Raw genomic sequence first — 16406 nt, 5'->3', positions numbered from 1 at the left:
AAAAAACTGAATTAGATTTTGGCAGGTATTATCTGTTAGAGAGATGTATGGAGGTCCGAGGATATTGCCAAGAGGGTAAACAACAACAAAAGGCAAAAAAATAAATAATCCTCCTTGGCCGCACTTGAAAAATGACCCCCCTCAACCTAAAACTGGGGGGTTTGTTTGACCACGTAATGAAAGGAAGATAAACTATGCTTGGAAATCCTGATTGACTTGAGTTTCCCAAGCAGATGCAGGGATTGAGCTGTGTGTGAACATTCAGAAAGCACTGGAAATATATAACAAAAGGCACAGGCACACCCCCAAAAATGGATAAAGTATCAATCTGATTAAGACGACTCACAATGTTCCAGTAAAAGAATTGTGACTTTTTTATTAAATGCACTTACCGCATGTACCCTTGCTTTGCAAGTTGTTCTGGACAAGACCATCTGCCAAGTGAACAAAATGTAACGCAGATATACTCCACTGAGGGTAGTGTCTGCTGCTTGCATTTCGTGTGTCACAAATAAGCGGTTCTCTGTTGTGTAGCTTGTGTGTCATTTTTGTATCCCTGTACTAATCCATCAACACAAAGTTAAAGTCCCTTTTCTCAACTTGGCACCAGGTACTTCAAAGGAATGAGTCATGGTAGTGGAAGTTTAAAAAGTGAGAAAAATCTGCACTGAGTAAGCACTCAGAAGTGAAGGAACCAACAACTAGGTGAGACACGCAATGTGTAATGTCTTACTCATCAAACCGGAGCCTTGCACGTCAAACAGATGGTTTGACATGGACGCTGAAACTAGTACAATACTGTCCTCTAACTTACAGTACAGCTATACCAATAACATTATTTCACTTGATTTAAATGTAACATTAGGGATGCAATTAATATAACTAGTGACAAATTCAGGATTTTATAGACATTTGAAAGGAACGGTCAGTAGTGACACCCCTATATTGTTTTAGGTTAAACCATGCCCTTTGAGAATGTGCACATATTTGCACAATTGGCCTACCAGAACATGGTCGTTTTACAGCTCTACACTGGGTTCAGGTGCAGAATTGCATACCAGGCATCAAAAGATTCATGAGATGGGAGAGAGTGAACATCTGAATAAAATCGCATTTTGCATAATTTGAAAAAAAAAAATCCTGTCTCAAACATTTTATGACTGTGTTTGTTTTCTTTCCTTTCCCATTACATTCTTATTGACTATTGTGTTTCTGAATAGTATTGCAGTAGAAAAAAAATCAATTTTTTCCTTTACTTAGGCGCTCATTGTTTGACTGGCATACGTCCAGAAGGATTGGAAAATACTGAATTTGAGAGGAAGGAATATTCCAAAATATTCTTCTCTAAACCTATGAAAATATATTTTTGACACAAAAACACATGTTTGACATATAAGAAAGTACAAGTGAAGATGTTCATTCAATGTATTCATGTTAAGGACTGCCCCCTTGAACCAGAGGCAGCTGTGTCATTTAAGATTAATTAGCTTTTTAAATTCGTTGGTCAAAGCCTTAAAAGATTTCATATAAGAAACTGATTCATCCTCATCAACCGAGTTGAACAATTATGTCCTTAACCAGTTTATATCCTCACAGTAATCTATGACGGAGTCTTCCAAACTGAGCCCTGTACATCTAGACCTGATCTTCCCACCCAATGCAAGCCACCCTACCAGCTTGAAATTTTCATTAGAGTGAAATGAGAAATTCAAACCCCCGATGAAAAAAAGCTGCTTTTTCAACAGCTCTCTCTCACTTTCAGTTAAACAAAACCCAACATTCAATAAGCTTGCCATCTGGCAGAATTGCTGTTGCAAAAGGGTTTTTAATATAAGGTGCACTTTATAATTTTTTTTTTTTGTTATTCATTTCACACAAATCAAAAATTACAGATTTTTGCTCAAACAATGCAGTTTGGGTTCAAGCATCACAAAACAGTCCAGGCAGCAGAATATCACACCTGACTGCCAAGCATACAGCTGCACCAGGACAATTTTATTATTGGAAAAAAAAATTACAATAATAAAAAAAAATCAGGGGGGTGCGGGGGGGCACGCACAATGATAAACAAGCAGACTGTTGCACCAGGTGACCAGACAACATTCTATTGTAGGAATAATTAGTGATGAAAATGGTTGAATCCTAAAATCGTAGATGTGAGTGGTAAAAGTGATTTGATGTATTTTCTGCCATTGTTGTTGTTATATTAACAGAGCAAAGTGTCTTACGTATGTGGGCAGCAGACAGTAAAAACTGAAAACATACAGTATTTCCTATTGATTATCTACCCATACAAATGAGCCTTTGCCACATCTCTGCTCATATTTGTAAAATCCTGGACACCTCAAGGTTACTTTATGCTGTTAACACAGAATAACCATGTTATATTTGCATTTTGAACAGAGAGGACATAAGAACAGTGGATAAGGTTGTAGGCAAACCTTTAATTCACTACCCCTGCAGGAGATGTGGCCAGAATAAAAGAGTTGATTGCACTTGCCCTGCTTTTTCATAAGCTAATGATATGTTTGATTCCGCTCATTACCTTTGATTACACATTATCACTGCTGTTGAAACCTGCCAAAATGAATCAAATAAATACACACTAAAATCACTTAATCAATTAAAAACTATTTCAGTTTCGCAGTCTTGGTGCTGGGGACCCGCTGTGCACACTGGTTTTCCTTTCGAATAAACCCTTTAGTAATTATATTTCATTGAGCTGTTAAGAGAAATCTGGATTTCATATCTCTTGACCTGCTGCAAGCCATTTCACATAGAACTGGACTGTTTGAGCTGTGATTGTGCTAACACAAAGATCCAGGAAAGGGTTTTTCAACATTTTTTTTTGTTCATTTGTGCTACTCAAATAGAATATCTAAACAATAAGCCTGTCACCATGCACCAGCCACATATTGATATCCAAGCAATTAGGATAATTCTCTAACAACAGTGAAACAAACCCCAACATTGAATAACACACTCACACAAATACTGTCTGAAATCTGTTTTATAATTAGACACACATCATGAAATTCATTTGTAAAATTTCTTTAAAAAAATCACAAGAAATGTGAGAGAAAGTGGGAGTGGGAGTGGGAGGCTATCTTATTGGACACTTCACGTGAACATGCGAAACAAGGTTCATTTGCATTTGCTAGCTAACTATATATAGCTGACTGGCCACATAGCCAGTGCTCTTTATGATAGCAAGTGAACCATGAACACAACAAAACTGTTTACCTTTGTAATGCCCACCTAAGTAACTATCTTAGTCACCTTGTTTTTCAATTAGAGCTCCCAGTCAGATGATACAGTACCTGATTATTCATACTATATAACAGACATTGATTATATTCAAAAGCACAACAGTTCAAATTCCTTTGTAGTACCACTTGGCTACCGCATGCTTTTTTTCTTCACTGTTGAAATATTATGCCCACTGGATTCATGTAAAAGGAAAAACTTCTGATGGCCTGACTTCAAGGCTGCGAGCACATATTAAATCTCTAACACAGTGTGCCACAGCTAAGATCAAGTCAAAAGAGTGGGCAGCACAAACAGCAAGTGGGTAGGAGAACTGTGTTTAATGAGTTGTGGGTATGATCACATACTGGTCAATCAAGCTTTCAGAAGTTCACCATATGAAAGACATGAAAAAATTAGACAATTATTGAATGCTTTCTGTGAATATGTACACTGCACAAGAGGGTAAATCTGTAATGTTTGGCTGCCCTTTTTCACCAATTTTTCCCTGAGGCTTTTGCTGCAGGCTTCCTCAGTCAATCACAAAGATAAGGATTATCCAATAATACATTCGATTCCACCCATTGGCTTTGATTTGACATTTTCCATTAAAGTTATGGCTAAAACCTGCCAAAATGAAGTAAATAAATCCAGACAGAAATAAATAAATTGATGTGCAAATAAATAAGTACAGGTTAAATGAATGACTGGCCATCAAAATACACAAATGTGTGCATTTTAAGAAGTATCTATATCAATATTTTTTAATGAATTTATTTCAGGTATTTAATTATACATGTATTTATTCATTTGAATGTCTATTTATTGAGTTACGTATATGTATATATTTATTTAATATTTACAGGCTTCGACTTCCATACTTAGCAGGTGAATATTTCCATTGAGGATGCATATAGACTGTTCTTGAATTTCACAATATTATTCCCCGCTATACTAAGAAATTCAAGCAAGTCTCACAGTATTGATTAAAAATAAAACGACTTTGTTCTGCTGTTGCATGCAGAAAGCTATCCTCACAGAGGTCTAGAGGTTCAGTCAGCACTGCAGGTATATTGGCTGACAGCAAACACTAAATAATGAGGAGATTTAGATGTGGGTGCCAGCATCTGCGAAGTGAATTTCCAATCAGCTACAATGTTTTTTGGGAACATGTCACAGGGGAAGCAGAGATATCCTAAACAGTGACTTTACAACATTAATAATTCAATAGCAATTTAAAGAATAGTCTGGGGGCCAGAAGGACAGACCCTGGGTCTTCATCTGCGCTTTTATTTGCAATGCACTTACAGTCAGTGTCTTACTACTGTAAATGTGATTCAAAAATCATGCCGATGTCGTTTTATTTTATCAAGTATCCAGTTCAGCTCCACACACAGCTCACATTATACATCGATGAGCTAAAACATTATGACCACTTACAGGTGAACCGAATAACATTGACCATCTCCAAACAAGGGCCTGTGTCAAGGTTTGGGTAGATTAGATGGTAAGCGAACAATCACTTCTCATAGTCAACGTGCTGGATGCAGGAGAAATGGGCAGGAGTAAAGACCTGAGCGCCTTCGACAAGGGCCAGATTGTTATGGCCAGATGACTGGGTCAGAGCATCTCTGAAACAGCAAGGCTTGTGGGGTGCTCCCGGTCAGCAGTGGTGAGTACCTACTGACAGTGGTTCGAGGAGGGACAAACCACAAACCGGTGACAGGCTGTTGGGCACCCAAGGCTCATCGATGCCCGAGGGCAACAAAGGCTATCCCGTCTGGTCCGAACCGACAGAAGGTCTACTGTGGCACAAGTCAAAGAAAATTTTAATGATGGTTACAGGAGGAATGTGTGCACAACACTGCATCACACCCTACTGTGTATGGTGCTGCGTAGCCGCAGACCAGTCAGAGTGCCCATGATGACCCCTATCCACCATTGAAAGTGCCTACAATGGGCACGTGAGTGTCAGAGCTGGACCTTGGAGCAGTGGAAGAATGTTGCGTGGTCCAATGAGTCCCATTTTCTTTTAGATCATGTGGATGGCCGTGCACATGTCCGCTGTTTACCTGGGGAACTGATGGCACTAGGATGCACTGTGGGAAGACGACAAGCCAGTGGAAGGAGTGTGATGTTCTGGGCAATGTTCTGCTGGGAAACCCTGGATCCGGCCATTCATGTGGACGTCCATTTGTCACGTGCCACCTATCTAAACGTCGTTGCAGACCAGGTACACCCCTTCATGGCAATGGTATTCCCTGATGGCAGTGGTCTCTTGCAGCAGGATAATGCGCCCTGCCACACTGCACACATTGTTCGGGAATGGTTTGAAGAACATGATGAAGTGTCCAAGGTGTTGCCCTGGCCTCCAAATTCTCCTCATCTCAATCCGATTGAGCATCTGTGGGATGTGCTGGGCCGACAAGTCCGATCCACGGCAGCTCCACCTCACAACTTACAGGACTTGAAGGATCTGCTGCTAATGTTTTGGTGCCAGATACCACAGGACACCTTTGGGAGTCTTGTAGAGTCCATGCCTCGGCGGGTCGGTGCTGTTTTGGCAGCACACGGAGGACCAACAGCATATTAGGCAGGTGGTCATAATGTTTTGGCTCATCAGTCTAGATTCTATATTTGAATGTGAAGGAGAACATCTCTAGCTTCCAATAAAAAGAAAATATTCTTACAGAAAACTGAGCATAGATTTAAAAGGCATAATCATCACAGTCACACTTAGCAATAATAACTGAAATGTGCAAATCCAATTTTCCATGTATTTGACTGCAGATTAAATTAGTTAACTTACCCTGATCAGTCATGAAGTAAACAGAATTTCCAAAGAAAGTCCTATGAGACCTTAAACTTTTAGAGAGCCTACAGGCCAGTGTGAAATATTCACAGACAAAAATACGTATCTTGACGTATCTCTTTGCCGCAACTCAAATTGCAACAAAATAGTTTAAAATTGATATTTCTGAAATAATCAGACGATGCCGATGTTCTATTCCAAAAGGCATGAGAATCCATAAATACAGCATGAGGGGTCCCATGTCACCGGCGTGCGTAAGTAATTACTATGTTTGGGTTTCAAGTACAGACTGTGACTTTGCATAATTTAACATGCCCGTTGATTACATCCTACTTGCTCTCTGGCATTTTGTATTTTTTACCCTTATCAGTGTCAATGCTGGAAGCCTTTCACCTCTGTTATGGGGGTCACAGTCTTGATTGCAGTATCTTCATTAATGCACACATCCTTGTTATTAGTGATTAATGCATCCCAATGTTGGAAAAAAAAATGATGAAATTCCACTTATTTGTGTGATTTCTGATTGCAAACGCATTGGTCTTTGAGGAAAAATAGAACTATTTTCCCACAGATATGCCAAAGAGCAGTAATGTTACAATTTATCTAGATTATTTTATGAACTACAATTACATAGCAGCAAGACTGACGTGCTGCAGGTAGTTGGCCCCATCCCCCCAAAAAAGTTATGGTCTGCTAATGATCTCAAACATCATATCTTCCTGCAGTTGAAAGATTTGCAAATTCACTGCATTGATGTGTATCATTGCCAATGGAACGCCTCTCTCATTATGTTGGCTCTTCCACAGCAGTAATGTCAGACACAGGTCGTTTCACTAAACCCTAAAGCTGTTTTGCTCATCCAAATGTTCAAGCTCCTGTGAGCAGATGCTGGGAAAATTGTGCCTTCTCATTTATAGACTCATCTGAGGGATATTGCACCTAACTGTTTACCGACTCATTTCTGGAGCGTCACTGTACAGTGGTTTCAACTGGGGCAGTCTTTGCCCCCCATTAGAAGGCAGTGGACCACATCACCTGAGCCAAAAGTGTTAGGAAATTCTTCCATTGACTGGAAAGCACAATGAATGCTCTGACCGAGAAATATGACATGATGGAATAGAGGTGATTCTACCGCTAAGTGAAGTATGGCAAGACATACCGTCTCCTCCCAGTGTGCTATTTCCCGTAAATGATGATGGGTTTTCCACTGAGCAAGGAGAATGAGAGGGAAAAGGCATAAAATACTCAAATGATTCCTCCACATCTCATGGCCTCTTGCATTCAAGAAGTACCATGTTCCTATCAGTATGATCTGAAGGTAAATGCAATCGAGTAGTTTTATTTATATGGAAAAAAAACAGACAAATGCTAATCTATGGATGCACATTAGTTGAAAAAAAAGCAAAATGATATGAATGTTTGCGTTCTATTAGCAATGAAGAGCAGAAGCAGCAGCCGCCTTCTCAAAAGGCACCATTAATTGTTTAATCTTGTGAATATTCAGCAGCTGCAGTCCCCCAGGAGTTAGGTGAAGGGTTCCTCCATTTACACGCACTTCTCTGGGGGTGATGAAGAGGTAAAGGCAAGAGTCATATTTTTCAAGAGCAAACTCATGTTTCCATACACTGAACCGCTGGAGAGCATGGAACTGGAAAAGAGAGAAAAAGGATCATACAGGACTCTCAGTTAGCTGTGAAATTCCCCAGAGCATGCCTGGTAGACTGCCTTTAAAAAGTAGCAATTAGACCAAGTTTATGCAATTTTCTGTTTTAGGTCTGTTGACGCCTGGCACCACTTAACTGCTGTATGCCAGCAATGAAAAATTTGCATAGTGGTGTTTTATTTTTCTGCTAACAATCTACATGTACGATATCCACAACCCCGCTCTCTCTCTCTGGACTGGCTGATACCACCCTAGCCAGTAACTCAGTGTAAAAATAATAATTCAGTTATCTAAAAAAAAAGATTATATTCCTCCTTGCATTCTTTCTCTTCCCCCCTGTCTCTGCATTATACACTGCATTTAAAAATGCTGGTTTAGTTGGCCCAGTATCTCCTTTTGATATGTTAAAAATCAGTGGATCTCATATGAACACACTTTATAATTCAGCAGTCAGTACATTTTTTTAAAAGACAGCCAATTTCAAAGCCATTTCTGACATCGCTTGTTGTTTGCAGACTACTGGCCAGTATTTCTGAGTCATTTTAACCGCTTTCCACATGAATTTGAAGACTTCTACCCTTTCTTTTTTAAACGCACTAATCTTCAAAATGCAGAGTGATGGAAGATAAGCCCATTCTCCTGAAGAAGTGCCTTCGACTTACTTAAAAAAAAAAGAAAGAGAAAGAAAAATCAGATTCCACCCACTTAAAAGTGGCACCATTGATCTGTTCCCTGAATGAGGTCATCTGTAGACTGAGTCATGCTGTGGTCTGGAGTTTGGTACACAGATTGGAAAAGGCATCTGACAAGCCTGTCCCCCTGACAGTAGATCCCCAAAGTTTCATTTCCACACACTCAATCTGTTATAGACAAGGAACAATAAAAATACTGGTTCAGCTTTTCCTTTCTGCCCCCAATGTCTGTACTTAATATTCACAGCTATCTAAGCAATCTTTAGAGGATCTAAAACATGTCGTATACCAAACATGAACCTAAATCTTTAGCATGATTGACATGATGACAGGAATTTGATAAAACGTACCTTGCATTTTTTGCACCGTCAGGTTTTGGAAATTGAGTATATATGACTGTGAGAATGAGAAAATGTAAAAATGTGAGAATTTGCACTATTGAAATGATCCAAATAGTTCACAAATGAAACCTTTAAAATGACTTTTTGCCTGACACTGTCTTCAGATGATATGTTGCAAACATGCATACACACCCAAGACAAGCTCATCGACTGTTTTGAAAGAGTGATATGAGAATCTCACACTTGTCATGTGGAGTATGTCGTATAGTTTAGTGAATATGCTGTACAGTACCAGTATGTGTTAAATGTATGTATGCACTAAATGCAGCTATTTTGGTACCATAACTGCACATATAAATTGTGTCGTGTGCAATACGGTCCAGAGATGGTCGTGTGGAATCTGTGGAATCACTGAGTTTACTTGTGTGAATGATTCCCCTCTCTTAAAATTCCATTATTATCCGGTTGATTATACAGTGGTTTATATTCTATAACTTCTACATTGTGATTATTATGTTCTAGTCATTAGAGTTGGCCTTAAATGCATCTCCGGCCATATCTAGAGGTTGCGTGGGGTTAAATCCTGCCCGGCGGTAATACTTAGCGGGGTCTAATCCCAAACAGACAATATCAGATGGGCTATTTAAATGTCGGTAATAAAGAACAGCGAGTTCCCCTGAGCATCCCCTGCACAGTACAACACAACAATGCAGCCTCGTAATAATTGTGTAATCACTCAAACAACAGAGCAAATTCCAATTAAAGCATCCAGCCCCCTGCACCCGCTCGCCAGACCCGCCATCTCCCCGAAAATTGGTTGCATTCCGCTTATGATTTGTTTTGGGATTTGGGCAATAATGGAAATGCCTAGGCTTTGTTAGAGGGGCCCCATTTCGGCAGCACGTTGCACCTGGCATGAAAGAGGCTTCGCTCAGACTCCACAAATTGATGGCAGCCGTCTGATTGAAAACCCGATCGTGTCATTTTCCTCTTTTTTTTTTTTGGCGGGCTTAATAGCACTCCTGTGCGGGCCACAATCAGTGTGCTGTCTGGAGTGTCGCTCTGCGAGGAGCAGGATAAAACAGAGGAGCACCTGGGGTCTGCAGTCACTCCTCCACCTTCACCTCTCTTTTTTTTGTTCGTTGACATGAAAAGCCAGATATTGGAAGTAGAACAAATGTTACCGAGCTGGCTTCAGACAAAAGTGACAAATTCGAGATCTGAAACTGAAATTTTCTGATGGATGTTATGCCTCCTGCTCAAAATGTAGATGATCTTCAGGGCTGTTGTCATTTGGAAAGGGAAGACAGAGAAATATGCATGGTTTGTGACATTTGCGTGGTCCAGTGGTCCACTGAGTGAACCCCATCACTTTAGTGTAGAGGCCTGATATAAGTCTATGTGCTCTCACACTAATGAGAGCTTATGGTCCTACCAAGCCTCTGGATATAAGATTCTCACACCTGCCTCAGAGGATCCAGTAGTTTTAAAGGCACACACTGACAGCTTTGTCATATTTGTACCCTTGCAAAAACAGAGACACATTTTATCACTATTAATTATGGAATTATTAAGCTTGCATTATTTAACTTCTTAGTATTTACATTTTTTCCACGGTGCACTCGTTTAGACTGTTAAACAGAATTCGGAAAAGGTCACAGTTAATTAGATTTCAGAAGTTATCTTGTCTGGCCTCAGAATAATTAGGAAATAATAAGTGAGCGAGAGAAGATATTAGCATTAGAGACAATGAAATAATAAGCAGAGGTGCAGAGGTGACAAGGAGGACAAGAAGCTGTCCCCGCACCGGCTTTCAGTAGCCCTAGTACATTTGTGAGGCAAGCCCCTGCCCATGCCATTTTCAAAACCCCTTTTAATTACCCAATTCAAAAGAGATCAGATCCTTAGCACGTCCATATAGTCGCAAAGCGATTTCAGGTTACCACCTCTGCTAAATAAACCTGATAGCTATCATTTAAATGCACTGCTTCTACTTCAGCTGGGATTACTTGACATTTATATGCATTGTATACACAGTTATGCATTATCCAAAAGGGCAACTAATGCTGCTTTCTAAATAACAATCAGTAGTTTATCTTACAATAATTGTTTAACGCAGATATCTAATTCAAGATTAAAATTCAATTCCAGCTTTGACATAATTCCAGTTTATTGCAAAATGTCATTTAGTATTTGACAATAAACCCATAGGCACACACCAAGTCATTGACAGTTACTTGGTAAATTTATCAATGCCTGCTACATGCAACCAAACTGTTTCAGAGTGTTGAATTCTCTCATAGAACAGCTCTAGATAGCTTCTACTGGAAACAATACAGTCGTTTCTGTCTGCATCAAGTAGAACTACTTTGACCCTGATTTGGCTGAGAGATGTGGTGCACAGCGTGTTGATCTGCTCCATAGCACTCCGTGGATTACCACCCCAGTCAGTGGCCTTCAAAGGGAAAGATAAGGTGTCCTGCCAGCAGCTCCTCGCTGACTCAACCAGCAGCCAGGATCCATTGAGTACCCTCGCACACTCAAAGGAAGAATGCTCCTGGAGGCCGCTCGGTTTCCTAGCGCAAAGAGCAAAGCCCCAGCTTCACTGCACAGCATGACAGCGCAGTGCAGCCCAAAGCGCCTGCTCCAATGTGATTGCAATGCAGAGCAGAACGCCAGTTCCACCGCACATCAGGTTAGAATGATGAATCACAAAGTACCGGCTCAAATGCACCATCAAGTGAGCCTGATATAGCAAAAAGCACTGCACTCACAGTACATCACGCTTGCATGATGCGGCACAAAGCCCCAGCTCCAATGCACATCGCAGGAGCCCAATGCCGCCATCTCAGAGGAGAGTCTACACACAGGTGGGTGGATCTGAGACAAACTGGAGATGAGGCAGAAGCTGAACTCTAATGGGGCACTGTATTCACGCAAGAGAAGACTCAATATTTATATGTAAATGGTTTGAGTCAAGAAATGGGAAAGACAGGGTCGCCACTCTGCTGGCCTCGCTATCCCCTGGGCTGGCAGAGAGGAGTGTTTGGGGCAGTCATTCGAGTGGAAGCCGTGGGATAAAGCAAGGAGAAACTCCCCACGGTGGGAACAGATGGATGGGAGGTCACACCAGATGAAAAGTATTGGAGTCTGCACTGCCAGACACAGTCTGGGCGGGCGGGAGGGGGGGGGGGGGGGGGGGGGGGGGAATCAATTCTCAGCCATACCTGTCCAGAACGGAGTGGAGGCTTATTAGAGCAGCAACCGAGAGTTATCAACAAGGGATGTGAAACAGGGAAAAAAAAGAAGCCTGCCACCCTTGTATTGATCAAGGGTGACACGAAAGTCCAAAGAGAAGCAATTGATTATGTCAAGCTAGGACAGTTAAACTAGCAGATAGCCCTCTGCGACAGCGAGTACAGCATGTTTTGAATGGCAAAGGTAAACCCCTCTACTTCTTACAGAAGATTTCCTAAAACTTCAGTTACACTCTTCTGCGCTGTTTGTGCCTGTTGGCATCTCTGGGCCCTTTTTGTTTTATGTCCTGATGCATTATTACACACACTTTTCTTCACTGTTACTTTTCCCATCCTACCCACACTTTGCTTATCCTTCCCTGAGCTCTTGCCCCTATCTTTGATGAAACCTATCACTGAATGACTCTCCTCCCCAGTCCCCCAATAGGCTGTGGTTTTAACCCTACTACAGTTATATGTGACTAAGAGGGAATATTAGATTTTGAAAGTAGGGACTGATGTATGAAGGACCTTGCCTGCTGTAATGGTATATAATAGCTTGACAGTCATACATCTGCATGTGCTTTGGGTTTGATTGATCTTGGATCCATAGTCCTGTAAAGATGCACTAAAAAGCATTTAAAGGCTCCTAAGTGGCTCAGTCAGCTAAAGCACTTGTTACAAGTACAGGCTAACTTGGTTGACCCAGGTTTAATCCCTATCATCCCATTGGTCAATAAAATAACCTGGCTTCATTCCACAGGGGATAAAGGTGGCTATGTTTCTTTGCCCTTATGCCACAACACCCTGTAATGGCTCATAAGGTGCCCCTGTATTTGTGTGTGACAAGCAGTGTGAAAAATAGACACATTTAAACTACACAGACACTGTTTTTTTTTAAGATAAATCAATATAAGTTAATGCTAACATTCTTATTCTTATTAAATCTCACGATCGGACACATCAGGACAGAAAATCCTGCTCCTCAATGAATAACTATCCATAACATATTACAACTATGCATTATAGGTTTGCCCAAACCCTGGCAGTTCCAAAACCTTCACATTAAATCCTTTATTGTAGTCCTTTTTCCTCTGCAATGTTATAACCATTAGTGATCACTTTCATTTCTTAATAATATTTTAAGTCTTAAAAGTAAAGACCAATTATGGATGCATCACAAATCAAATTGGTTGCAGGAATTTTAAAAATCTAATTCACTTTCTTTCAGTAACACAAATGCTAAGGCATAATTTAATGCTATAGATAAAGTATGAAACCCAAGGGATATTCTTAGTTCATTGAAAACCATTGATTTTTTCCTTCTTTACTTGTTGAACATGTACCATTACTTTAACCTGTGGACCTGTCTTTTTCTCTGTCATTGCCAACTTCTCTAATTGGCTTAATGATGGTTTTCACATCACTGAAATACCTCCTCCTGTACATAATGTATTAGGTATGTTGGTTTTTTTTGAGCGTTTGTGAAGTGATGATAAAAAAAGGTTTCACCAGCAAAGAAAAGCATGTGACGAACCCAGCCATGCTGCAAAGCAATTGAGAGAAATAAAATGCATGTTATTTGAATAATCAGGCAATTCACACTGATCCTTTTACCTCCCATTTCTCATTTGCAAAATTATGGACACGCGGCTGACCTTACGAATACCCTGTCTCCTTTTACCGCAGATCTACCCAGGAGATACAAAACTGAAGAGAAAGGCTAATTTCGTGAGCACTGCGTGGTCCTTTAACCCAAAAAGACCATCAGCAATTAGTGAATTAAAATAAATGCATTTAAACCAATTGCCACAAATTGTCAGAGAAAGGGCACTGAACTGTACTGCACTCCTTCAAGTGCGGTGCACTTTCCCTAACAATTTTCTTATTCCTACTCCAGATACAGGGAGACAAAGTACATTATTTTTCTTCTTTCCAACACTTTCTCATTGTGTCTGTCTCCCAGTGGAGATTTTATTCAGTGCTGCTTTTCCTTTAATCAATAGAAGCTATATTTCTTTGTTTACCTCTAGTTGTCCACAGACCCCGAAATTTGGGATTAGTTTTTGGTGGGTTGGAGTCATATTACGGTTGAGAGCAGGTGTGTCATGTTTGTCAAAATTTGTGCTTATGCCTTTTGCAAATAGTTCAATTGTTCGTTTGGGTAACTGTGGGTTGTAAGATTTACAGACATAAATCTTGTATTGTCCTTGCAGAGTATTTTTCTCCTCTCTCCCTGTTCTGCTTGGTCCAGATTGCCATAAATATTTTCCAGCTTGCCTATGCACAAGTCACACTGTTTACAGCTGTCCAAGTGTATCAAATGAAAAACAAGCCTGAGCACTTACACAAATACACAAATGTACTCATGTGGCTACTTCAGGAAATGTGGAGTGGCGTACACACCGTGATACATCTGACAGTGATGTCACTTAAAACGACATTTACAAAACTTTTTCCAAGTCAAAAAATAGAATTCCATTAAATCTCAAGACTGATTTATCAGCTTTCAATTTTGGGCTTTGCTATCTGTGCAACAGTTATTGGGGGTGACATTGATTGAAAGAGAAGGAGAGAAGAAATCTTTGACCTGCATCTCTCAGGCTTTTTGGCAAGCTTCCATCAGGTGAAAAAGTCTTCCCTGGCAATATCCCGGCAATTTAAAAGGCATGGGCTGGTCCCGACATGCTCTGTAACTTCATTCAATGAACTGTGTGACTATCAGTGCTTGTACTTCTGGAAGGGGGGGGCGCAGCAAGGAAATTGAGCCGCCTGAAGAGTAATACTTTCATTTTCTCAAGACACCTTCAGAAATTCTTGATGGAAGGAGTGACAGGTCCCTCATTGCTGATGTCCACGCATGAGAGTGCTGGAGCCACGATGGCTGTGAGAAGTTCATTTCCACAAACCCATTAAAACGCCACCGTTATAAATGCCACTGTAGTTGAAATAACTGGAGAACGGGCCATCTTTAGTCCCATCTCCCTACACACACACACGCACGCACACACACACACACACACACACACACACACACACACACACACACACACACACACATACACACAGACCCTTAATTTAAGTACTTAATCACAGTGGCCACTTTAAAAACCTAGACAAAGTGACAAGAGCCTCTAATTGTAAACACACTGTCAGTATTGTACGGGCTCAACATTCAGTGATTCTCTGTTGGCATTCATTATCCAAACACACCTGGAACAATATGAAGAGACATCAGAAATGTGAGGCAGTATGTTGTCAGATGTGACACTAAGAGCTTTCACCAGAGAGAAGAATAAGCAGCTCTTAAGTGTCTCTTCACATAAACCCCGGGACTACGGTTTTCGATCACAGGGGAGGAGGGAAGGGAGGAAGTTATTCTTTTGACTACATAAAGTGAAAAAACAAGCACACTTTAGACTCTGTGCCTTCAAATTACCTGGATGTGTCAAGGAGCATTTAGGAGCAGCTTTTCATCTTGGCTTTTGATTTGAGAGCCGTCGTGTCAGTTAACTTTGTTTTATATCTTTCCTTCCCGGTTATGTTCTCTCAGATTGTGGAAAGTAATTCCCTTTGAAACAACACATCCGTCTGTGTTCCTGGAAGCCGTCAAATGTTTGCTTTGGGACAGCAACAAACAAAAAGGATAGGCGAGCCATTGTGAGTCCCTCATATTTTTCAAGGAATGATCAAATGGTTGCTGTCCAAGTTTGAAACCACAAACTTTGGTCCGGTAAGTCATCAAAGTGAACTAACAGTGGCTTCAAGAGACACATGCTTTACTGTGATATTTTACGATGCACACCTTGTGTCTGAGTGCCTTCTTGGAGGATGAAGAAGAAAAGATTATTCTTATAAAATGTATTTGAACAAAATGTTTTTCCTCTATAATATGTTCAGCCAGGAGTAGGACTTCTGACAAGTGTAAATGTGTTTCTGCTGAAACCAAGCGGTATCATTCATTGCTCCGACAGTGTCACCACAAAACATGGCCAGTCGGAGCACCCAATGTCACTTTGGTCAGAATGTCATTGAAGTCCCATTACAGTTGCCATTATTACAGGGAGACAGTAATCTTCTGTGAGTGATAGGCAATTGAACCAGTCCCTTTTCTGAAAGATGTTATCATCTCTCCTCCTTAATCTAAAATCCCTCACAACTTTCCAGTTAAGAAGCAAAAGATTTAGCATTTTACTCTGTGTGTATGTGTGTGTGTGTGTGTTAGAGAGAGTGCAGAAGGGAAAGACAGATACATCTATAGCAGCTCCAAAGCTATTGATGAGCACCTTGTAATTTCATTTTTTTAATGCTGTGAAGTTATTGGACTAGGAAAGTATAATCGGAGGAATTTATATTGAGTGAAAAAAAGACTTATGGTGCACTCATCGAATAGACACATTCAGTGATTTGAGACCA

The sequence above is a fragment of the Megalops cyprinoides genome, chromosome 6, assembly GCF_013368585.1.
Source record: "Megalops cyprinoides isolate fMegCyp1 chromosome 6, fMegCyp1.pri, whole genome shotgun sequence".
Taxonomy (NCBI): domain Eukaryota; kingdom Metazoa; phylum Chordata; class Actinopteri; order Elopiformes; family Megalopidae; genus Megalops; species Megalops cyprinoides.
The sequence above is the reverse complement of the archived record's forward strand: the minus strand, read 5'-3'. Positions refer to the sequence as shown.